This window comes from Toxorhynchites rutilus, chromosome 1, assembly GCF_029784135.1.
Source record: "Toxorhynchites rutilus septentrionalis strain SRP chromosome 1, ASM2978413v1, whole genome shotgun sequence".
Lineage (NCBI taxonomy): Eukaryota > Metazoa > Arthropoda > Insecta > Diptera > Culicidae > Toxorhynchites > Toxorhynchites rutilus.
In genome coordinates, this window is record NC_073744.1 from 72066819 (window position 1) to 72092583 (window position 25765).

Sequence of the window (25765 nt, forward strand, 5' to 3'; positions counted from 1 at the left end):
CGACCGTTTCAAGTACGACTATAATGCGCTACACATACAACGTCCCGTCACCGTGAAGTGAACGTAAAGGAATGAAATGTCAAATATTTTCCCATGGAAATCGTATGGTAGTATCAAGGCGGTATAATAAGGTGGAACGTTATGTCAGAACTGCTGTTCAGTCATTACTTGAGTTCGAATTGACAGCGGCCAAACGAACGGCTAGAGTTTTCCGAGAAAGAGGATAACAAATGGCATGCAATGAGGAGTGCATGCCGCTATGTGTTTGCTGCGCATAAATGTTGGTTTTGTTTACGCTGTTGGCATCATTGTAGTGTTTCGGTGACTGCTGCAAGTTATTGTCTGCATTGCTGTTCTACGGGACGTGAGGGTTGTTGCCGTTGCTGCTGGGATTGGAAACTCAGCGATTGTGGGAGTTTTGCTAGTGGGTATATAAAAGAGGTGGCTCTTAATAACCGGTGGGCTTGTGCCGTATTGCTTTAGCTGAAGACTCGCCTGATCGTTCGGGTTGTGAGACACAACAGCTAGTTCCATTGAAACCAGCCCAGCGTAGGTATATGTTGGTGGGGACCGCTATGTAGCATAAAGATTTGATCTACTTTGTTTATAAACAAAAAAAGCCGCTGTCATTTTTCATCCCCTCTCGCATCATCCATGCCTTATCCTCATACTGTCGAAAACGAACCACCTGTCAATTCCAGCTCCTTGGGTAGTATTCACATACACAATCACCGGCAACTTTGACGTCGGCAAAATAAGTCCAAGAGAATAGTTGATGGGATGGTGACGGTGACGCTGTATGTGTAGCGCGCTTATTTCGAACCGTTGTGTCCAGTTAGGGAATAAACGCACAATATAATATGTGAGAAAAAGAAAAAAAACTTGTGGAATATTTCACAGATATGTATATATTGATTTGCGATCCTGAATTTTTTTCAAAAATTACCGAATATTAATATAAAAATCGATATGCTTAATTTATTATTGTTCAGATTAATGCATATTTTTTGATACACCTCAATATAGAGATATTTGAGTTGCTGTCATGTAATAACCTATGCCTTCGGTGTAATCTCTTGAATGCGTTGCAATTACAAAACGCAGCCCGTTCACTCATGGATGCCAACATCAAAGAAATTGAAAAAATGACTCTGCTTTCGTATCCATCACGCAGGAGTGAGCGAGATAGGTGGATACCGCTGTTGCGACTGTCCTCTGGTAACACAGCAGCTAAATGCTGGAAGAGACGCGTCCATTTTTCTCGCCGTACGCCGTTTTTTTTGCCGGGAGAGAGCTTGTGTGAATTTAGGAGTGTGTTCGGTCTTATTGGTAACTTTTCCCGATCGATCCTTAAATTTCCGTGATTGTGAACGTTGTTTCCGGGTTGAAAGTGGCGTCAAAGTGCAACGCATTTCAAGCCGGATGTGAAAAAGATATTTTCCAGCGGGGAGAGTTGTGGTCTTCGGTGGAAATCTGAAGGTGAAAATTGCTGTCGCCGCCGCTACCACCACAATCAATTCGGTTTCCGATTTTCTGTTGCCGTCTTGCGAAAGGTGCTGCATAGCATTTGTGGATTATTTTTCTAGGGAATAGTGTTTTCGAGTGCATTTGGAGATGTAATTTTTCTAACAGATAGAAATAGAAAAAGTACTTGGATATTTGTATAAACTTGCATTTTTGACGGTGAAAATTGTGCTGTTTGCCCCCTTAGGATTCAACTGGAAAAAGTGCAATTTTGAAGTTACATTCTCGTGCTATAAACCAAAACAGGTAGCTAATGTAGTGAAGGTTATCTTTTGGCATTTTCTAGAAGAGGAAAAAACAGTGAGCGAGTGAGTGATTGACGGTTCACCGAACGAACATAAATAAAGCAAAAAAAAGTAGCGCACTCTTGGATTATCTCGAACGAGAGCACGATTGAACACATTCAGACAAAGGTAAGCTTAATTTACACAGCGGCGGAGTGCTGTAAAATATATGCAAACTCAGGAGAAGAAAAAAAACCAACAGCTCGTTTCGGAACTTCCTGAATTCGTTGGCTTGGATCTGGCATCGGTTCATTCACTGTCATTTAATTTATTTTTCTCAATTGTTTTTTTTCTTTGGTGGGATAAGAACTGAAAGATTAACGATTCCGTTATGGGCGGAAGGGTTGCCAGGAATCAATTTAGATAACATGTATTCTCGACAATAACAGAGAGTCGGCAACATTGTTGTTTAAATTTAACGATTCCGTGAATTCATATGTTGGCGTTTTGCGTAAACTCTTCTATTATAAGAATATTTGGAACTGTCGTTTTGGTTCCTCCCGATGCTGCCAGCTATTTTACTGCCAACAGCGCGCAAAACAAGCCGTGTACACCACAGCATCTCTCGCGCACGCTTCCCCCATTGTCCTCTCGGCAATTTTGCATTACTTAATTACTGTCAACACCCTCGTTCACAATCTGTTTTCCATGGGCCGTTTGGGGAGCACCACCAGGACATATAACGCTGAAAAGATGGATAAGTGTTGGTAACAGTAATTGCGCACCTGCAGCGTATGTTTCGCTTTCACATTTAGTATTTGCAGGGAAAAGTCTGCGGGTTTTGCGAATGTTTATGCGCTGCCACAGCATAATGACAAGTTTTTTGTAAGATTGTTATTGTAATGTATCATGTTCTTTTCGAAATCCACTGTTTCCTTGGTTGTCAAACTTGTTATTTTGTGAAATTATTAACTTCTCCAAAAGATTTATCATCGAAATTACCGAGTGTTGTCGCAGTGTCAACGATGAGGGGTATTCGATGGTACACTGGTCGGTTTTCTTCTATGAAGAAGAACAATCTTCTGGAAAAAAATAGGACTAAATGATACTAAGCCAATGCATAGAGGATTGCAGCATTTTTATAAACAAATAAGGTACATATCGGATTGGATTAGTAGGGGAAGTATATTAGAATTGGTAAACAAAATATGGTGTCGTAATTATTTGCGCTCAACATGAAATGTATATGACTGAATCAAAACAGCTATCTCGCACATTACGTTCGCAAACTCTACCATCGCTAGCACTTAATTTTCCAGCCCGTTGCTCATAAACCTTGCCTGGCAATTCATATTTTTTTCGATAAGTCCAATAATGCTACTTGAGTTCCTTGCAAACAATTAGTTATTTTGCTCGTCTTTATGTTTATACAGGGAAACTTCGATATAACGTACCCTCGTTATAACGTACCCTCGATATAACATACATTTTATCTCGATATAACGTACACATTTCCAAAGTGTAAAGGAATTTTTTTTTTCAATATTTTTTTTTCTGATAGAACAATGAATTATCTGTATTGTGATGCTAAAACAAGTTTTGTACCTCCAATCAATCTCGAAATACAGCTGGTTTTGTGATTCCGGATTCTAAATGAATCAAGCTTTAATCAACAGTACGAAGGGAAACATCATGAGAAAGGCTGGCTTCGTCTTCTAATTGAAGTTATTCATCAACTTGACTAAAACAGCAACACAATAATGTATTACAGACTACGTTTGTGAGTACTTTATTATGCTTCGATATAACGTACAATTCGATACAACGTACAATTTTGAAAGTGAAATGTACGTTATATCGAAGTTTACCTGTAAATGGATGTGCGCAGATGATGAAATAATTCGCAAGAATTTTTGTTTTGATAAAGTGATATACGATAGTCTTACTTTAAAAAAAATAAAGTGCAGGGTTGACTCGATTATATACAGTCTCTAATAATTTTTTACTGTACATAATCGAATCCTGTATAAAATAGAGTCAAAAAATGTTTTCATACAGATTTCCTTTTTTGGGTAATATAAAAGAAGACTTAACTTTTTTGATTCATCCCCCTAAAGTCATAAAATGTCTTTCTCACACAAAAAAAAAATCCGAATTCTATCAGGAGGTGATGGAGAATCATATTTGATTAAAAACTCTTTCTACGCAAGTGTTCGAATTTCAACAATGACAGTTATAGAACTTTTTCCCTATTACGGGCTCTGTTTGCATTAAACCGGCCCTAATTTAAAAATTACGCTACGTAGGACAATTCTGCTGCTTCCATTTGGAAGATGAGAGAATTTAAGTTGTGAAACTTCCAAGTTATTGGATTTAGATAACATTCTAGAAGAGAAAAATTTAGAAATTAGTAGTTTTTAAAGCTTTATTGTTAATTTTATTTGATAAATACTTAATATTTTTGAATGTTTCTATACACCAAATTGAAGCTCTCTATCCGCTTTCCATTCCGTCCTTTGACATCCAACTCCTATTTTTAATTTTGCTCCAATATCATTTCAAACAATTCCTGACGAATCTAACTAGAATCTAACAAAATCACAATTTTGACTCCACTGTAGCTATAATAGCGAATAAGTTTTTACTTTAACTTTAAAATATTTCATTTTCGCTTGAAATAAGTCATATTTGAAATATAAAAAAGAATTTGAACTGTATATAATCGCGTCTTGAATTGTATATCATCGGATCATATATAATCGAGTCAGTATAAAATAGAGTCTGTATATGATCGAGTCCTACCTTTAAATCGAAAAGGAACCAAATGGATTGTAGATTCACTTGTTGCCACAAATAATAATATGTCTCTGGTCTGCATGTGAATCATTCTGGCATTCATGTGTAGCGTGAAAACTTGCTTTCTCATGATCGATCTAAGGTGAGAAGAAGCAAAGTTTTTCTCATAAGGCTAGCTTTATAATGAATAAATAACACCTTATATCTTTTTCTTATAAAATCACAGTATATGTGAATTTCAAAAGTGCGCTCATACTATCGTGAAAATCCATTTTGCTTTGAAACTTCTTGTTTTAAGAATTGAAAATATCTAAAAGAGTCATCGATACGTTTGACGTAGGATAACGTTCTCGGGAACATATAACAAGCACAAATTAAAAAAAAAAGTCATAGGAGGGTTGTGTCCGAGACACGACCGCATAGTTGACGTAGGATTCCGTTAGGCTATCTGTTGATTTTGGATGTTTGAAGAATTACATTACAACTCTTTGATAATGATTTGGTTTGATTGTCTCTGATAGAGAACACATTTCGGTAGGAAAAAAAAGCTCTCTCTACTTTCATGTATTTGCAATGCCGATTTCCCCCAGGCAGCTTGGTTTTGATGTCTCTGTTAGGGAATACATTTCGGTAGGAATAAAAGCTCCCTCTGCTTTCGTGTATTTGCAGCACCGATTTCCCCCATGCAGCTTGGTTTTGATGTCTCTGTTAGGGACCCGCCGCATGTGTCGTCGATTTCGACCAATCAGAAGTGGGTACTTCCGTTAAGATAGAGGTTGATATTTTTCAATTGTTCGATAGTTAGTTTCATGACATATATTATTTTCTTAAATATAAAAAATTGTTATGGAGTGCTGAAATCGATTGACGCAAAAATTTCATCAATCCATCATGAAATGACTGAGCAATAAGCGTTTGAAATTGGACAGTTTCCACGATGTGCTCGATTTTCGATTTTCAATTTGTACCCCAATATGTTCCCGAAAGACGTAATCCTACGTCAAAACATATCTGTCGCGTCATGAAAATAATACTCACGATGGCTTTCACTGAAATCCTTCGGTTAACACAATCTAGAGAGGCTCATTTACGATCGAATGATTTTGTAGATTATTACCAGAATTTGAAGCAGTCACACAAACTTGCGTTGGTGTTGAAGCTGTAGAAACGGAAGCTACTGCACTGGGCGAAAGCAAAACAAATATAAATCTAAATAGAATTAGAACATGTCCTATCCTATGTGTATGACTTCAAAGCAACTTTATGACTTTTTTTCAAGCGTTGGGAGTTCTTATTTTTTGAACTGTTATCTTAAAATTTGTTGGAAAACGAAACCTCTGGAACAAAGCTTGATTCATTTAGAGTTTCGAATCACAAAACCAGTTGTATATCGGAATCGGTTAAAGGTATAAATACAGGGATTAAACGCTCACGCAAAAAAAAAACGAATAGCTCCTTATAAATTTTTTGTTCGCTCCGTCGATGGTAACAATGTATTCCCCACTTCGGGACGATCATATTCTGCTACTCGTTCAATCTGATAGGATGGTTTTTGCTGTCGAGATGTACAATTTACAAGAACGTGTATTTTTATTGAAATCGTATTATTCGAGCAACCGAAGCCTTAATGAGTAATAACTCGGATTTTCAACAGCATCGAAGTCGTAATGCCAGATTTGTGCATGAAGAATTTTGTTCACCGTTTTAAACGCGTTTAAAACGTTTAAAACGTGGGCGTTTAATCTGAAAGACCCCGTATGTTCTTTTCAGAAAAAATATTTTAAAAAATATTCCGGTAATGTTTTGATAAATTTTCGTACTTCTCTTCGGATACTCTCCATAAAAATTTGGATTATCTGTTGGTCAACTTCAGTGGCCATTTTATGCTACCACCTCTTAATGTCTGTAGTATCCTGAATTACTTTGGCGCCCATGTTCGATTTTCGGTTGACAATTACCTAATGGCAAATTCATCAGCGAAAAAGAACTTAAATTTGCTAAAGACATCCCCTCTGGCAATGGTCTTGTAGAATTACAGGCCTGGGAGCTGTTTAAAACCCAGCTTCACGTATGTTTCATCATCCTTCGTACTTCGTCAAAGCCTTGTTGTACAACTTTCGAGTGCGTCTCTTGCCCACCAGATATTGCTACAGCGTCCTCGCATATTGATTATCAGGATGGTACTTTAGTTAGAGTTAGAGTTTTTGCAGAGGCAACGCGTGACCAAGTGAGCTACCTGTTCAATCATCAATGGTGTGTGTTTTGTATCGTTTCCATCGGCATGGTTCAGCAGAATACTTTGAACCTAAAAAATCACTTTTACGCAAGGCAGCGCATTAGAGGTTGTGATCGCTTCATACATAGCTGACTGTGTTTGCCCAGTCGCACTTAAAATGCAGAAAAGTGTTAGAATGACGGCGGGTTCAGATGAAAGGGTTGAATCCGGTAGTCATTACTGCTTACCAGATTACATTCTTCACGGTGGAAAAGTTTTACGCAAAGAGGAAAAAATAAGAATATTGGTGATAATTTGAAAACCACAAATAAAATACCTTCGATATTTTTTTTTAAATCTGATTTTTTTTACCTACCTGTCCTACGAACATTTTGAACAGGTGCACGAGACGCCACTGGTTTGTTGGTGATGTCGTAGTCCGAGGGTCCCGGGTTTCCCCTCAATTGTTCTCAACATCTTCAACCTGAGCTTCCGATCTTAAGTTCCACTATGACGTGTCTTCTGATCCATCCGAACAACAATTGTACGTTCGCGGAAACGCCACAAAAATAATAAATTTGCTCAATATGATTAGAAAAATGAACCCCTGGGTCATTTTGAGAGGGATCGCTATCGGGTGATAAGTTTGCGGAGGTTTTTACCACTACGAAAATGATCTGTTGTCTCGCATGGAAACGCTAACGCTTATGATGCCAAGTTTTACGCTGAAACGAGAGCATCAATACTAGGGGCGTCTCAATTGAACAGCCGTCGGATGCGGATGTGTTTGTCTTTGCTCCGCGTTTGTTTTTTTATTTCGTCGTTTAATGTGTTTTAACATGTTTTGGCTCGGTGAAAAATACATTCGGCGTTTTCTGTGAAAAATAATACTGGTTCAAGTGTGATAGTAAAAAGTTGTTCCAAAATCGATGAACTATTTCATTTTCAAATCTTTAAGGTAGAGATGGGCAAACCGTTCACGAACGGTACGAAAGAACTAGTTCGCCGAAAAGAGTGAACGAGCGGTCGTTCTTTTTCAAAGAACGATAGTTCTCCCCCCGAACTGAATGCGAGCGAACGGTTTGTGAACGAACTGATTCCGTAAGAACGGTTTGCGAGTGAACTGTTGGAGAGTGAACTGTTTGTGAACGAACTGTTTGCGAGTGAACTCTATGGGAAAGAACTGATTGAGAGTGAACTGTTTGGGAACGAAGTGTTTGCGGGCAAATTGTTTGCGAACGAACGAGTGCAGCTGAACTGATTTGCGCTGGGCGGGATGGATAAATATAACGAGAATGCTTGTAAGGAAAATAAAACGATTTGTCATTTATGAACAAAATGCGTGTAACGCAGGGTTTATTTTGTTAATGTATTCTCAATTTTGGGTTGAAAAATTAAATTAGATTTTTAAAAGTTTTAAAAGCAAAACTTCATATACATATCATATACTTTCTAATTATCAGAAAAAATCTGGGGGAAGCTCGGGTGATTCATGGATTAAGTAAACATAAAATTTTATAGTGAGGGTATGTTGAGAAAAAAGTTTTTTCGTTGCTTTCAATTCATTGTTTGGCCTATTGCGTGAACCTGTGTGTTTTCCAAAAAGAGAATATGAAAAATTGCACATATTTTGTGCGCATCAAATTATTACATAAACTTTTGTTTATGTAATATATTTTCACATACAGTTTGCGACTTTTAATGAAGCAGCTTATCTTTCCCCACTACATTTCAAAATATAAATCCCATACGTACACTATCCAATCCAACGATATCAATATTGATGCTGCTGTCTATTGATGTTGGGTTCCAGCCAACATTCTGTGTTGTTCCTAATATCGCTGAACGAAAGAGCGAAAGAACGGTTCAAAAGAACTGATTCACTTAGATGAACGGTTAGTGAGTGAACCGTTCATCAAAGTGAGCTGTTTTGCCCATCTCTACTTTAAGGTTTTGTTATATACAAATTTGCTCGTGAGATTTTCGGTGGCAAATTTTACTCGATTCTGGCGTCATTCTGTTTGTTCTCTCGTATACTGTGGTTAGTGCGTGTATGGTAGGCTTCATTTTAGCGGATGTGTTTTGTAGTAGTAGTGACGCATAGAGGAAGAAATCACACCAATCCGGCCAACAGGACGACGGGTCAACCATGTCGAGAGACATTAACATCCTAGCCAAGTTCTGTTTAGGTTTTCTTTTTTTTTTAGCTTTCTTACTGTTAGAAGTAGTAGGCGTTCAGACCGAAGATTCAAACACAGCAACCATGTAATAAATTAGGAAATAAAATTTTTCACTTCTGTTTCAACCATTGGAGAGAGTAGTACGTTTTACTGCCTAATCTAATAGGTTGTGAGCCCAGTTATTCTTCAAGATTTTTTCGCAAGATGTCTACCGGAGCTGGTGATGGTCAAGCGATCCCGCAGCAAGTCCAGCAGAATCTTTCAAGTCTTCCGCCGATCGAGCGTCTGAGCGGCCGAGAGAATTGGCCAACGTGGAAATTCGCGGTGGAGACGTACCTGGAGCTGGAGGAGCTGTGGGAAGCCGTGAAGCAATCAGCGCGCGTATGGAACCGGAAAGTGGATTCCGTTTTCAAGGCCATGGGATTCCAGCCAACGAAGTCGGATCCATGCTTGTACGTGCAACTGAAGAATGGTACGTGGTCGTATATCCTCATCTACGTTGATGATATGATCGTCGTGACGCAGACGGAAAAGGAATTCAAGGGTATCTTCCAGAGTTTCCAAGCCCATTTCAACGTGACGAATTTGGGAGACGTTCGTCATTTCCTTGGAATGGAGGTGGAACGAAGTGCGTCCGGATTCAAGATCAACCAGACCTCGTACATCCGGAAATTGGCACAACGTTTTGGCTTGGACAAGGCGAAACCATCGAAAATTCCTATCGACATCAGCTACCTACAGCAGAAGGAGGAGATGGATCAGTTACCCAATAACCACGATTATTTGAGTCTGATCGGTGGTCTCCTGTACGTAGCAGTGCACACACGGCCGGACATTGCGGTGAGTGTCTCGATATTGGCGCAGAAGTCCAGCTGCCCTAACGGCCAGGATTGGACTGAAGCCAAGAGGATCCTGCGCTACTTGAATTCCACCAGTGACCACAAGCTGCAGCTAGGTTCATCGACCGGTGGATTGAAGATGTTTGTGGATGCGGACTGGGCCGGAGATTCTCGCGACAGGAAGTCGAACTCCGGTATCCTCATCATGTTCGGAGGTGGACCAATTGCGGCGGGTTCGCGGAAGCAAACGTGCGTTGCACTAAGTTCGACTGAAGCGGAGTTCGTGGCGCTTGCTGAAGGTTGCCAGGAGCTCGTCTGGACCAAACGTTTGATGGAGGAAATCGGCGTAGGCATCGATGGTCCCATTACTGTATTTGAGGACAACCAAAGTTGCATCAAGTTGGTGGAAGGCGACCGAATCGAACGACGCAGCAAGCACATCGACACCAAGTTCTTCTTCGTTCGCGACCTGCAAGAGAAGGAGATCATTAAAATAGAGTATTGTCCAACGGAGTCCATGTTGGCCGACGTTCTCACGAAGCCACTTCAACGACTTCGACTGGAAAAACTACGCTGTGAAGTAGGAATTCGTCCGGATCTGATCGAGGAGGAGTGTTAGAAGTAGTAGGCGTTCAGACCGAAGATTCAAACACAGCAACCATGTAATAAATTAGGAAATAAAATTTTTCACTTCTGTTTCAACCACTGGAGAGAGTAGTACGTTTTACTGCCTAATCTAATACTTACTCAATAATATAAACTCGCAATTTCAATAGCCGGACCGAAATGCACTTCGCTTGCAGAAAGTCTCTAGGTGTTGTGTGAGAGACAGATAAATTGTCAATCAATTTTAGGTGATGGTGGATGCGGTTGTGTACGAGAGTGTGCTGATCGTGTGCGGTCGTTGAAAGCGGGCAGACACATGGGATAATATTGGTGTAGTTGGATTGCTTCCACTCGCCTCGTTTTAATGTAGTCACACCGGTGGAGTTCTATGTAGTTGTTCACTTCTCGCGATTGTATACCGTTCGAGTAGCCGCATTTTTGTATGGAGTTGCATTCAATCTCATCGACGCCTTAGAGATCATTATCAATCCGGGCTACATACAATTTAACGCGGTGCTTCATGTCACAAAATCTTGATGACATATAATAAGTATCCATGTTTTTTTTTTCATTAGCACATGATTTACAAAGATAAATAATCTAATAAATTCAACAATCCTTGCTGTAATGTGTTCTGCGATCCGGGTTATAAATATAAATAATTCAGTGTTTAATGCTGAGGGATTTTTTTATTAAGGAAATAGTTTCTAAAATTCAGTACTGATTCCAGATGATCACTGACTGTTTAATTGAATAATCTTTTAGTCCATACTGCTTTCATACATTCTTCACTGTTAAGATGTACTTATGTAACTAATATGAATTTAATAACTTTAATGTTAAGAGTTGTATTGGAATAGGGAATACGCGGCCTGAGTAACGGAGCGTGTTGTTTGAGTTTTTTTTTTTGTAGGGGATAACTTTCGGTTGCCTTCTCAAATCATTCAAAGATAATCCTCTGTCGCCCTGAAATAATAGAATATATAGATTTCCAGTTTGCCAGGTTGCCAAAAATAACATTGGTCTAATCGATTGAATTAAAGTATATAGATCGCGAGATTTTAAAGGAGTTTTTAAGACGTTCTCAGGTCAGGAAAAAATATCTATGTGCAACGCACGATGAATAACGAAATGCATGACCGGTCCGATAAGAATGTATATTCTTTTCAAATCTCAATTCTCCGAATAGTTGAGAGTTCACGTTTTTAGAATCACATCACTTACCGCAGCGAATCCTGATTTTGCTTAACCATTCCCACTAACAACTACGCTAAACGCTAGGGAACCACGCTATAGAGGCGACCCTTCTGGCCTTCGGGCGGCGAATATCATACTAACATTCCTTCCCTTCCCCTGTTGACTGTAAGGACGTGGCCGGCGTCGTTATTGTCCATTTAAAGCTCGAATCACCGAAAATTGCACAACGAGAATGATTTGCTAGTCCCAAGTGTCATTCTGTGTGTTCTTTGTGCAATTTGGTTGGTTCAGGTTAATCACGGAGAGCAACTACGAATTGTACAGTCTACCCAAGCTCAAGCAAGCTCAAGCTCAAGGAACGAGAGCATCAATACTAGGACTGGGCGATCTTTAGAAAAAGATCGATCTTGAAAAATCGATTCTCTAAACGGCGAAGGGATCGATCGGTACCAAAAAATCGATCTTTGCCGAATAGATCTTTAAGAAATCAAATGTTTGATTTGAAATGCTTGTTTTTTACAATTTATTTATTGATTATTCTATATAAAAACCGTATTTTCTTTAAATAGAGAATACACATTTTATATTTCTACTCAAACATCATTTCATTTTGTTTCTCAGTATGAAGGCCACAAGAAAAAACTTGATGGCCAGAAAAATGCATTTTACAGGGCGTTCACCTTGTCAACGTAAGAGAATTATTTAGTTATATGAACTAATTGAAAATTATTATTAGAAAATCCACGATTGATATTTGCTCAGAACTCAGCTAGCAAAAATCCCATGAAATCATACGTTTAAGATTTAATCGAAAGTGGTTCTTGCCTATAGCGCCAGTTCTAGAAAACAATATTTTCGTTGGAACTGATGTCATCATCCAATTTCGTCGCAATCATCAGCGAAAGTGATGAGGTAAATACAACTTGTTTGGAATGACCGAACTTACAAAACTGTTTCTACTAGATTTACGAATAGGATTGGGCAATCAAAATAGCGCAGTGATTAATATACTGTTTAAATCTCTGCCACAAAATCGATCTTTGGAAAATCAAAAGCATTTTTCCAATATTTTATTTTTTATATTGAAATACAAATCTTGGTTTTAGCGCCAGTTCTACAGTTGATGTCACGAACCAGTTCACAAGCATTCAAAATTTTTGGTAATGTCAAATGAAAGATATCACTAGGCTGGCAATTTGGTTGTATGGTTTGTATGGTTTTCCTGCTCCCTTCATTCTATCATTTTGGCGCCGTTTTGTGTTTTCGATGCTTAAAAAAAGGAAAAGATAGATTTTTGATCTGCACGGAAAATGAATTAAATGCTCTTAAAGATGTCGAAAAATTACAATACTAGGCAATCTAGATTGCTTATAATATGTTCATCAAAACAAGCAATATAAATTGAATTTACCTGTTATCTGTAGTACACGGCATGGCGTTAAGGCAGTATTCTAGTTTAAAATTTGATATATTTCGTATTTCTGTAGTTCAGGTATTTAAAAATATACTCTAGAAAGGACATATTGAAAATCCTATTATTTACCGAGTTGGAGCCATATTAGTGATGCGGAATCTAGCCTGGTACGGTCATAACAATGATCTTCGAACGCGTTTTTTTTTGAAACTATTTTTTTTCAAACTGGCGTACACGATGTCTCAAGTTCTACTGAACCGATTCATATCAAATTTATATGGATATAATCTGCAGACCTCTAAAAATTTACTTTTCAAATTTTACTATTTTTAAAAAATCAGGAAACGTAAAAAATCGTTTTAAACCGCATTTTGTTTTTCAAAAGGCCGCCATTTCGCAAAAAAAAGATGTTTTTGACTTGTCCGAAGTTCATGCGATAGCGGCATCTTTACTGATTCAGAATCTGTTCGATTTTTTTTGTTTCAGACAACCAGAAGGGCTGGAATCGTGTAAGCCATGGCACAATCTTTTGTTGCTCCCCCTCACTTCAGCTCTTAACTATTCTCTTTATGAATATTTTTTCTCCGTTGAAATTTTGTTTTATTGTTAAACGATAGATGAACAAATAATGATATAATAGATAGTAAAAATGTTTTTTGTTATATTTTTACGAAGCTCGAAAAAACGTCCGAACTTCGTATCTCTACACTAGAATACCCCCTTAATTGAAAAAAGTCAGGGTGGTCCTAATCCGACCCGTTGGTTTGGTTCTATGTGTGGACGTTTGTGTTCACGTGTTGACTGTTGAAATGCTTTGTATTTGTTTCCGTTCTCGTCTCCGTTTCCGTTTTCCGGAACCACCAATATAATATTGGAATATGATATTCGACTTCCACTATTATAGCCATTTTACCCAATACCCATATCGTAGGGGGTATCCATCATTGGTGGTCATTTAGAGCCAATCTTCTTCTGTAGGAGCATTCTACCACTGCGACCATTAGTTTGATGTATTTAGACCCATTATCAGCAAACCGGAAATCAAAACATAATTTTATTCGTTTTCCGCACGTCAGTTATTTTCACTCATTATCTATATAATTGGGGGTGTATGTCATTTCCTGCCAATTTGGAATAGTTTCGCTGCAAAAATTCGGTTCAGGGCCATGGGGGGTCGGCTTAGGACACCATTTTGAGGATGTCGAAAAAAGGGACATCCGATTTGGCCTCTGTTTTCCCCCTTTACATCAGAGGCGACGCGCGACCAACTGAGCTACATGTTCAATTTCATTTTCAACATTAAAGCAACAGTATTGCGATGACAGATTTTAACATTTTTATTTCTCTACATTTATCTATACAGTAAAACCAGTTTTTGTGCGGTTTTTTATGCGATTTTTTTGTGGGATTTTTTTGGTGCGACTTTTTTGTGCGGTATTTGAAAAAAAAATGAAGTCATCGGTCATTTTTTTTCTATCCTTGATATGTAATTTATCTCTCTACATAGGGACTGTGTCAGTTGATTCCCATTCTCATCTTTTGTTTTGTTTGTTTTAGGGTGTCAGTAGGAGCTTACTGACAGGAGCAAAGAGTTGATTTTATGATCCTAGTGCAGAAAATGAAAGTAGGCCGCTTATGAAATGGAAAAAAGGAAATCGAATGTTGATCACGAATGGAATTATATGGATTTAGGTTATTTTCTTAAGGAAACTTTTTTATACGGTCCCTATCCACCACATAACAAAAAGTTTTGTTTCAAATTGTTCAGCGAACACCATTTTTTTGTGCGGTCCCTATAACCCGCACAAAAACAGGTTAGCCTGTATAACAAAAGAATCCTACTTACAACTATGAGCGCAAACTTATCAATGATTTCCTCATAAAATAAAGACATCTACCTTATGTCATAAAGGTAATCTTTTTCCACAGTCATCACCATAATTCCGAATAATCGTTTCTGGTCAGATCTCGATCGCAAATAATTCGTGATCCGTCGAACAACAAAAAAAATCTTTCAACGGATGCCGTTGAATTAGGTGATGTCAGTATCATTCTGGCCAGCCGTTTTGTAGAAAGTTTGATGCAGGTTTTGTCCAACGGTAATTGGAATAATGACTATAATTTAAAAAGAACCGTCAGCTTATTACATCGAATTTCGAATGGTATGAAATAAGCATTTTCAAATTCCCAGTAGGTAATGCGACATCGAAGTCGGCAAATTTTTCGTGATTCAACAAAGCAACGAATTTGTATTTATCTAGTTCCTAAAACCGTTTCGTCATTTCGTCAATAATTTTGTCTATAATCGATTCATATAAACGACGACAATTGATGACGTTACTGTCATTCATAGTTTCGCCAGATACATCAATTGCATCTTTGAGCGTACTATCGAAATGACGATCTGCTTTGAGCTCCTCTATAGAAGCAAGGCAAGCCTTGACGATACGCACAAATTCTACTGCGTCTAATTCCTTTTTTTTTGCAAAATTTCATAAAGAACATCCGTATGTGCAAAAATATTCGCAAAAAGTTTTAGCAAGAATATAGTATTGAACTCAAGCATGAATGCGTGAGGACCTCTGGATGTAGTAGAAGTTTCAAAGACACTGTCGCCAAGGTGAATCCCACTCAAACATTCATTGATAGGTTCACAATTCAAATAATCTATTTTTGCATTTGGTATATTGGTCTCCATAAATTGCTTCAATGTCTCGCTGAGTTTTGACGACTGCGAGAAAAATTCCGCAAGAGATGAGATCGTATTGAGAAACCTTGACGTTTTCTCGTTGTTTGTGCACGAATGAAGCGAAACCAAGTTCAAAACGTGTGTGCGACAGTGAATAACCGTTGTTTCACCAATGTTTGCTCACCAGATTTATCTCCGGACATTACAGTAGCGCTATCATAGCTCTGAACCACAATTTTGTCAGCATTAAGATTAAAGTACGCAGCTATTTCATCCACATGTCCGGCCAATGTAGCGGAGGTTTTGAAACGTAAGCAGACATACGTGTACTATATGTACCGGGCTCAAGTTGTCGAATGAACAAAATCGAAAAAAACACTTGAATTAAATCCGCACATCAACGAAAGAACACCACCACATCCACAGAAATAATGAATGAATTTGTTCGTTTATTTATTTGCGTCACGCTCGCTCGGGGTGTTTGGTGCTGTGTACTCTCGCGGTCTCGTGCCCTCTCTCAAAATTTAATGACGTCAGGAATAGAAAGAGAAACAGAAAGGGATTTTGTTCAGCAGAAATATTGAACCGAAAACGTCATTTTTACGCAAGGCAGCGCATTAGTAGTAGTGATCGTTTCATAAGTAGTTGACTGTGTTTGCCCTGTGTTCGAACGACGGCGGGTTCTGATGAATGGTTTGAACCCGGTAGTCAGTACTACTTATTTCGTAGCGTTAAGGCTGTGTTGCGCACGGGTTGGGGTGTAGTCAAATGTAACTATCAGATAATATTCTTCAAGGTGGGTTTGAGTTCCACCAAAGTAGAAAATAAAATAAGGATATTCGGGATAATATGCAAATCACAAAAAATTACCTTCGATAATTCCTCATTAGCCGTAGCCGCATTGGTTACGCGTTCGCTCAAAAACGAAGTTCAAAACTCAGGGCCCTCATTGACCATCTTTGTGTTGTTACAGAATAACTACGTCCACGCAACAATCATCAGCGATGGAGATCGATCTACGGTCGAAATAAGATCGATTCATCCATACAACTGCTCTGCTCTGCAAGACACATCGGGCTGCTGTTCTATAAATAACTCAACAATGATCAATCAACTGTCTCCGTTGTCCGGTCTAACTGGATAATGGAAGAACAGAAGAAAAACTCATACGCCTATATGGCTACTGTGTAAATGTGTACCATATGCAATGGTATAGAAGGGAATACTCAAACGCCGAAAATGGCAACTGTGTGTATGTAATGTGCTAATTATAGATATGATAAATATGTGACATGTACACGATTAAAATTCGGCTCTGTTACAGTTAAAATGCTAATGGGCCTAAAATAAACAAAAGAGATAAAAAAAAATTCCTCATTCATGTTTCAAATGTGAAATAATGTACATTTTATTCTGAGGTTGTCTACCTGTCCTATGGACAGTTTGAACAGGCGGACGAGACGCCTCTGCTTTACATCACTCATGACCCATACCGACCAGCATGAAACATATTTTATGATTTATAGTATGCCGAAGTCGACAAATAATGAAAATTTTATGTAATGAATTGCCGTTGAAAAAAAGGAGTCGGGTCAGGGCCACCTTCCCCTATAAGTTTTATTTTTTAAGGTTATTGAATTTTCGAAGCATATTTGCATTTATTTTTTACTGGAAAATTAGGGAACATCAGGGAATTTTATTCAAGATTTTTAGTCAACACCCTGTGTTGTGCACTGCACTAACAAACCAAATACCATAGAAGAGTTTGAAGAGAATATCAAACACGATATTACAGCGATATCGTCCGAAATTATTTCAAACGTGGAACAAAATGCCAAAAAAGAGCTAACTTTATCATGGCAACAACATCGGTCATTTGATCTATAGATATTTGATACCCTAACATTTATGGACAATTTTCGGATGGCGATGAAAAAACTACAAAAGGTTATTTAATGGAACAAATTTCCTATAAAACATGATTTTATTGACCACGTTACAAAATATTTCGACGCGCTGTCGGGCAGTAACCGGCCGGAACTTTCGCCATTGCTGTCGGAAACATATTTGTTGATAGTATATCTAAACATATCCTGAAACGTTGCAACAACCTGTCACATAGGCGTTCAAGCTAGGTATCGAACGCATGGACCTGCCCCACCAACACGGCAAAACAATCATGAATCACTCTATCACTCTAGGATTTTCAAAAATCTTGGGAGTATATTTTGATTCTAAATCTACATGGAAAGACACACTGCGTATCTGAAACAGAATTGCCAATCAATCACCTTTCTACAAACAAAAACCTGCACATGATGGTGATTAATCAAGCTGTACAAGACTACGATATTATTGCGACGGAATCCATGAATTGCCAGAAAAATAGGAAAAGTTATTATTCAAATAAATGTGTAATAGTCTCAACTCAATAGAGTCTATCCGTTCAATGTAGCTTGATAAGCACTCATTCCACAACGAGAATAAGACAACTATTGTGTGTTTTGGTCGAAAAAATATTGAAGATTACGAAAATATTATGCAGCTAACAAACAGTATGAGAGTTTTGAAGAGCTTAAACGAGCAGTATCATCTGCGGAGAAGGAGGTACAAAATGCCGCAGTTTAGTCGTAACCACGCACCCTTTATGAAATTTTTTGAACAAATTTTTACGTTCAATTTTCATTCGAAGGAAAAAGCTCTCACTTCTAGATTTCACAATCGAACAATGTTGCACCACTGCGTATGTGTGTTGGATCGATAACGGAGACTAACGGGTCTCCTCTGGACAACAGTAAAATTTACACATGTTTGCCTCTGCTACTCCTACTACGATTCGTTCTACTGATGTTGCTGCTTCGTTAACACCGATTTTAGCATTGTCTGCTCGCTAGCTGGTGTGAGATTGATATCGACAAGTGTGACGCCAAAATTTATGTGGTGTCTTCGTTTTCTTAATTTTCTTATTTTCCTTGGATAGAAATATATGCACGATGGTTAGCTACGATTGTTTTCGTGATAGTATTGATGTATTCAAATTGTATTCCGCTGTTGCTCTAGTTGTTCTTTTTGACGTAGGACTACGTTTTACATTAAGGGTGCCAAATCAGAAAACATGGCACGTTTTTATGAAATAAAGTTAACGTTAATAACTATTTTTGTTGCGAACGGATTTTAAAAATTTGCAAATCAATCGAATCGGAAATTTTCTAAGATTTGTTTGATATGCTATACATTACAATCCCATAGTCTGTATATGGTTTAAATTGATGAAAATTGGAAGCATTCCCATTTCCCCATACATTTGTTCTGTCCATTTGTGTGCTCTCCCGAACAGAGCTGTCAATAACGAGCAACTTATGCAGCCGCTGGAATAGAAACAACGAAGAGGGATAGAGAAGAGTGCAAATGATTATAGGTCGTTTCTATCCATCAATGTTTGGCTTTGTGTGTGTTGCTTGTTTTCGTTAGGCAAAACTTAGAACTTGTTCATTTCCTGTACACGTGAATAGCACACCTTCGATACTTTTAGTTGCCATTCGTGTTTGCTCTCGTGTGCATCTGCTCTGTTCTGATGCAACAAGCTCTCCTAGCTTTGTTGACGGTCTTGACCGAGAGTCGAGAAACGATTTTTCATAAACGGTCATTCTCGCGATGTTTCATTTGAATCGCTGCAACTGTGTGTATCTGATAGACGCGTGTTTGATGCTTGTTGAATGGCGATGCACGAAAGATGCCTCTCGTTAAATACTCAGTGCAATGTGTGCATTGATATAAAGGAACAAATTGCGACATATGACCAATTAGTGTATTGTTCTCGCAAAGGCAAGAAAGAATCTTTGCTTCTCGAAATCATTCTACAAAACCACGCAAGCCATTTTAAACCTTTTCAGGGTCTCTGGAACTTTTTACTAAAGAGTTATTTATGAAATTTCGACGTATTCACAAATAGTATCCGAAATGATAAACCAACAAATTTCACAAACATAAGATTGCGTAGTCCTACGTCCTAAGCGGTCGTATCTCGGATACAACCCCTCGAATTTTTAGTCGGTACTACTTGAGGACTCAAATTGGGGCAGTCGAAACGTGGGATTTAGCGCGATTAGATAACGCTTGATATTTTACAATTACACAATTGTTTATTGAATTACATAGCAATATTTTCAATCAATTGATGCAAACATTTTTGCGATCTATTGAGAAATGCTCGAGTTATACGCATTCGAAGTCTTGCATTATTTTTTTTATCCAAAATATATATTTTTATTAAGGCTCAACGGAGCCGGGAGTTCAATATTTTGACAATGTTTGCTTACAACTATGTTAGTAATATGTAACCGATTACTCGCGGTTGGCTCGAGGTTAGTATTACAAGTGTTCTCATAATTGGGATGTTGCAGTCTTCAATGCTCTGTACGTGTGCCCGACACGGGATACTTCCTATTGGGATGCAGCTGACCATTAATCAGCAACGCCCCCCTAGTCTGTACCCCATATCTAGCGTGGTGCGTCTTTCTCGACTCGAGAAATCCAGAATAGAATGATCACTAGCCGGCGCAATCATCAGCTCGTGTAGAGTTGTCATGAGCGGTACAACCTTTGGCTCTGTGTGTGTATGTATTGCCGCGACTAAGTAAAAGTTTATAGATCAGATAGGGGGGATATGAAACAGGGACACAACGAAGAAAACATCATTAAACGTTGACATCGGCGTTTCTGAGGAACAGGTATAGATGGTGCAGAAGATCAGGATCCCGGCTACCTAAGATATCCCGGACGGGGATATCCGATTGTCTGCCTTGTGCCCTCAATGCTCTGAAGAGCTGAGAGCGGGCAGCATGGAACCGGATACACGACCAGACAACATGCTTGCATTATTTGTTATATTTTTAGCGTTTAGATTCTCGTTTTACCCCCCATATATTCCAGTTAGACATAGTCCTACGTTAATAAATCAACAGGAATAAGAAAAAGTGGTAAAAGTGGTCTGGAATTTATGCTTCTGTAGTCAGATCTTGTCTTAACTTACAACCAGGGTCACACTTCATTCTGACGAACACGGAATATCTTCCATACGAAACAATGCAGAGAATGTGCGTTGCATTAAAGTCATATTAATCATCATCATCAAGTTGGGAAGCCTTTGGATATTCTGACAAAAAAAGGTTGTTACTCGGAACACCAATTGCATATAGTACATGTGTCTCCGCCTAATTATGACTAGGGATAGTCATTGGTGAACCTTTGGTCCGCAGATAATCGTTGAGGAGTGCGAAGGGATTAAATATGTTATCTGAACGAGATAATTTTATTACAATAAATAAATTCACACGAAGTGAATTTTGAAAATTAGACAGGTTAGTTTCAGTTGAAGACCAATGTTTCTGAGTACTAAACCGAGAATTGATTTATTTTCAATAATTCGCTACCCGTTCCAATTAATGGTTTATATAGCAATAAAAACTTGTTTCCCTCTAGATATTGCTTTCCGATTGTTCCAAGCTTCGCATGAAATGTCGACCGAGAGAGCGACCCTCGATACTTTCACGTGTTTCTTCATCCGAAGCCCAGTTGGCAAAAGCTGGAGGCCAAAGCCCACATTTTCTCCCATTACTGCAAACCGTTCGGAGCCCTTTTTTTCCTTCCATTTCACATTTTATATTCTTTCCGCTTCTGACCTGCTCGCTTCATTATATCATCCGACGGCGGAGACAAGATGCCAAAACGCAGGGAGGAACGCGGTTGCCGGACGGAGCCGTGCCGTTTGCGATGCGTTGTTTTGTATGCTATGTTATTGTGTTATAAATTGCTCTCCCGCTTATTCATCAGCATCTTCTTTTCCTCACATTTTATTTTACTTAATTTTTTTCTCCTCTGTGCTTCGCTTCATGATGTTTGCTCTCGTCGTCTGCCCATCGCCAGCGCATTATTCATCTTCTTTGGTCATATAGATTTCTTTTCGCTTGCTTAGAGAGGCGACCCTGCTTTATAGCTAAATACCCCTCGATTGTGTGCTGTGTGTTCGATGGATGGCGGTTGCGGTGCAGGTCGTGACTTTTCGCACAGTCACTCCTCTGCTCTTCTACGCGGTTATGCCTTGGCCGCCTACAAGCAGCCGGTAGCAGAGATGCCAGATCTGTGGCAATATCTGTTTCTGCTTCATCCGACTATTTGGAGCTTTTTGATTTTTATTGATTTTTGTTTTCAATCAAAGTATAATTGATTTAAGTGTCAAAAGGATTTGGCGAATTTTAGAACATCTAACTTACACAACAATAGATTGTACGTAGTCTGAACGTATTCTGTTACTTATGGAATCGCAGTTGCACAGGTTAAAGCCTATATACAAACTTCGTAAAACTTCATAATGTTTCGGATATCTAGGTACTAAAATCTATCTATGAAATTACTCGGCCATTCCATGCCAAACCGATATAGTGGTTCTGAGATTTTCGTTAAAATTGATACATTTGTTCCTTATAGCATAATATTAGACCCTTATTTTTTATTGTTTCATTATGATGCCCGTTTCTATTTTAGGGCTTTAATTATAATTTCTAATCCTCGACTATCGTGTTATAGAGACTTGAACCGTCGGTTAACTTTCAAAATTCATAACTTAAAAACGAAAACAGGAAGTGGGTTATATCTATGGTATAACCGCAAGGGTGACGTAGCACTATCGTTGATTTAGAGATCATTTGTTTGAAGTTGAATCTAAATCCATTCTGAATGAATGAATAAATGAATATTTGGGAGACTTCGAAAACGAGAGCGTTACGTTGGAGGCACAAGGTTTTATGCATCCAATATAGGATATGAAAAACCTTGTTCTGAAGAATAATCTTCAGAAGCTAACCTGCTAACTGTACTTGATTGACAAATCACAAACCCAAATGTATTATATGGATATTTTATGGATAGAAAACATTCAATTAAACTCTTTCACATGAATATATTTTGAAAATTCCCAGAGGAACTGGCAGATTATTTTCAGTAACGATTAGTTATTTCCACCTTTTCCTCGATACTGGAAGCCCACCAGTGGTTAATACCAACTCGATAACCACCTGTTAATAGCACTTGATTGAAACATATTTGGTCACAGTGTTACATGGATAGAAAACATTTAATTAAACTCTTTCACATGAATATATTTTGAAAATTCCCAAAGGAACTGGCAGATTATTTTCCAGCAATGATTAGATCTTTCCGGAACTTTCTCGATGCTGAATGGCATCCTAACGGAAAGAGTTCTGCGCGTGTATGTGTCGATCCTTCGCCGTCCACCTCCTCCAGCACGTTAGGCAACGATGTTGTCTTGTCGATGTCCTCACGAAAAATGAATGTGTCTCACCACCAGAATATCGCTTAAGTATGCTTTTTGTGTGTGATTGAATCGAGAGAAGGTGTGGTTTACGATGGCAATTTGGAAGGCAAACTAGAGGGGAATGAACTCTCTGAGCTCGGAACTTTCGGCGACTGAGCAATAATCGATTGCGGACGCATACAATATTGGATACGGAAATATCCTACTGATGGGGAATAATAATCTTCTGAAGCTATCCTGTTAATTGCGATTGATTGAAAAACCACAAAACCAAATGTATTTGGTCACAGTGTTACATGGATAGAAAACATTCAATTAAACTCTTTCACATGAATATATTTTGAAAATTCCCAAAGGAACTGGCAGATTATTTTCAGTAACGATTAGATATTTCCACATTTTCCTCGATATTGGAAGCCCACCAGTGGTTAATGCCAACTCGATAACCACCTGTTAATAGCACTTGATTGAAACATATTTGGTCACAGTGTAACATGGATAGAAAACATTCAATTAAACTCTTTCACATGAATATATTTTGAAAATTCCCAAAGGAACTGGCAGATTATTTTCAGTAACGATTAGATATTTCCACATTTTCCTCGATACTGGAAGCCCACCAGTGGTTAATGCCAACTCGATAACCACCTGTTAATAGCACTTGATTGAAACATATTTGGTCACAGTGTTACATGGATAGAGAACATTCAATTAAACTCTTTCACATGAATATATTTTGAAAATTCCCAAAGGAACTGGCAGATTATTTTCCAGCAATGATTAGATCTTTCCGGAACTTTCTCGATGCTGAATGGCATCCTAACGGAAAGAGTTCTGCGCGTTTATGTGTCGATCCTTCGTCGTCCACCTCCTCCAGCACGTTAGGCAACGATGTTGTCTTGTCGATGTCCTCACGAAAAATGAATGTGTCTCACCACCAGAATATCGCTTAAGTATGCTTTTTGTGTGTGATTGAATCGAGAGAAGGTGTGGTTTACGATGGCAATTTGGAAGGCAAACTAGAGGGGAATGAACTCTCTGAGCTCGGAACTTTCGGCGACTGAGCAATAATCGATTGCGGGCGCATACAATATTGGATACGGAAATATCCTACTGATGGGGAAGAATAATCTTCTGAAGCTAATTAATGCGATTGATTGAAAAACCACAAAACCAAATGTATTTGATCACAGTGTTACATGGAAAGAAAACATTCAAATAAACTCTTTAACATGAATATATTTTGAAAATTCCCAGAGGAACTGGCAGATTATTTTCAGCAACAATTAGATATTTCCACATTTTCCTCGATACTGGAAGCCCACCAGTGGTTAATGCCAACTCGATAACCACCTGTTAATAGCACTTGATTGAAACATATTTGGTCACAGTGTAACATGGATAGAAAACATTCAATTAAACTCTTTCACATGAATATATTTTGAAAATTCCCAAAGGAACTGGCAGATTATTTTCAGTAACTATTAGATATTTCCACATTTTCCTCGATACTGGAAGCCCACCAGTGGTTAATGCCAACTCGATAACCACCTGTTAATAGCACTTGATTGAAACATATTTGGTCACAGTGTAACATGGATAGAAAACATTCAATTAAACTCTTTCACATGATTATATTTTGAAAATTCCCAGAGGAACTGGCAAATTATTTTCCGGATCTTTCTCGATGCTGAATGGCATCCAAACGGAAAGAATTCCGCGCGTGTATGTGTGTGTGTGTGTGTGTGTGTGTAGCGGCTGCTTCGAGATCTTCCCGGGGAAGAGTTTGTGGCATCACTCTCCTCCTGATGGATTCCCTTCTGGCCTAAGGTGCACAAACAGGCTCTTGGTGACACCGTTCATTCACGCTTTCATGATAAACGAAGAGCTTCACCACAACAGCGACAACATGCTCCAATCGCTGTTCAATTAGAACTGAGTGGATTTCCGAGCGGCGCTCGCTTATATACCGATTGGTGATTTCAATAGCCTGTTTTGAAAGCAATTTTAAGACTATTGAAACAAGTTTTTGGATCAGAAAGTAACAAGTATAGAACGCGTAGACATTTTATCTATCGAATGAAGTGTTTATCATACCATTTCGTTCAGTTGTTTAGGAGCTATTAACGCTCAAAATCTCGGTCTCCGGCGTAACGCTTTCGTTTTCGAAACTTTGATTTTACACCCCGGTATAGAAATGAAAGACGTAGTCCTACGTCAAAAAAGCTCTTCCCTGATTATATGTTAGATAAAAACCCTCAGCTTTCAAGAAAAAAATATAGCGCCCTATATCTTTAGCCTTGTAAACTATAAAAAAATAGGAAGTGGGAAAATTGGTGCAAAATTAGTGAATTTGTGAATTTTCTCAAACAAAAAATACCAAACAAAATTTATTTGCTCGCAGTATTATATTTTAAATAGAAAACAAAATAAACGCTTTTGCTGCAACACAATTCTAAGTTCTGAGTCAAATTGGCAGATTATTTGCCAGCAACGATGCCATCTTTTCGGTTTCTTCTCGACGCTCGCGGCAATCATTGGTCGATGGCCACCAAACGAAAAAAGTTATGTGCGTCTGTGGGTGTGAGTGAGGCGGCTGTCTTCAATGCCTCAAACCTTTTCGATGCTGGTGCTTCCACGGTCGCCTTCTTCCGATGTATTCTCATTTGGCCTTATGGGGAATCTTTAATGAACTGAAACGTTTTCTTCGATCCTTCTGAGCTCCCACACAGTTCGAAACATACTGAA

The 25765-nt window shown here is 38.5% G+C and overlaps 1 protein-coding gene across 21 annotated transcripts in view; it reads left to right on the forward strand.

Annotated features, from left to right (window-relative positions):
- The first annotated feature begins 1183 nt into the window (after positions 1–1183).
- LOC129762564 (C-terminal-binding protein) overlaps positions 1184–25765 on the forward strand; it is a 172107-nt gene continuing 147525 nt past the window's right edge. For 12 of the 21 annotated variants that reach the window (XM_055760967.1, XM_055760963.1, XM_055760961.1 and 9 more), the window contains exon 1: positions 1560–1937. The gene's annotated coding sequence lies outside the window, so the exon portion shown is untranslated. The other 9 variants (XM_055760958.1, XM_055760966.1, XM_055760964.1 and 6 more) reach the window with 9 other exon arrangements.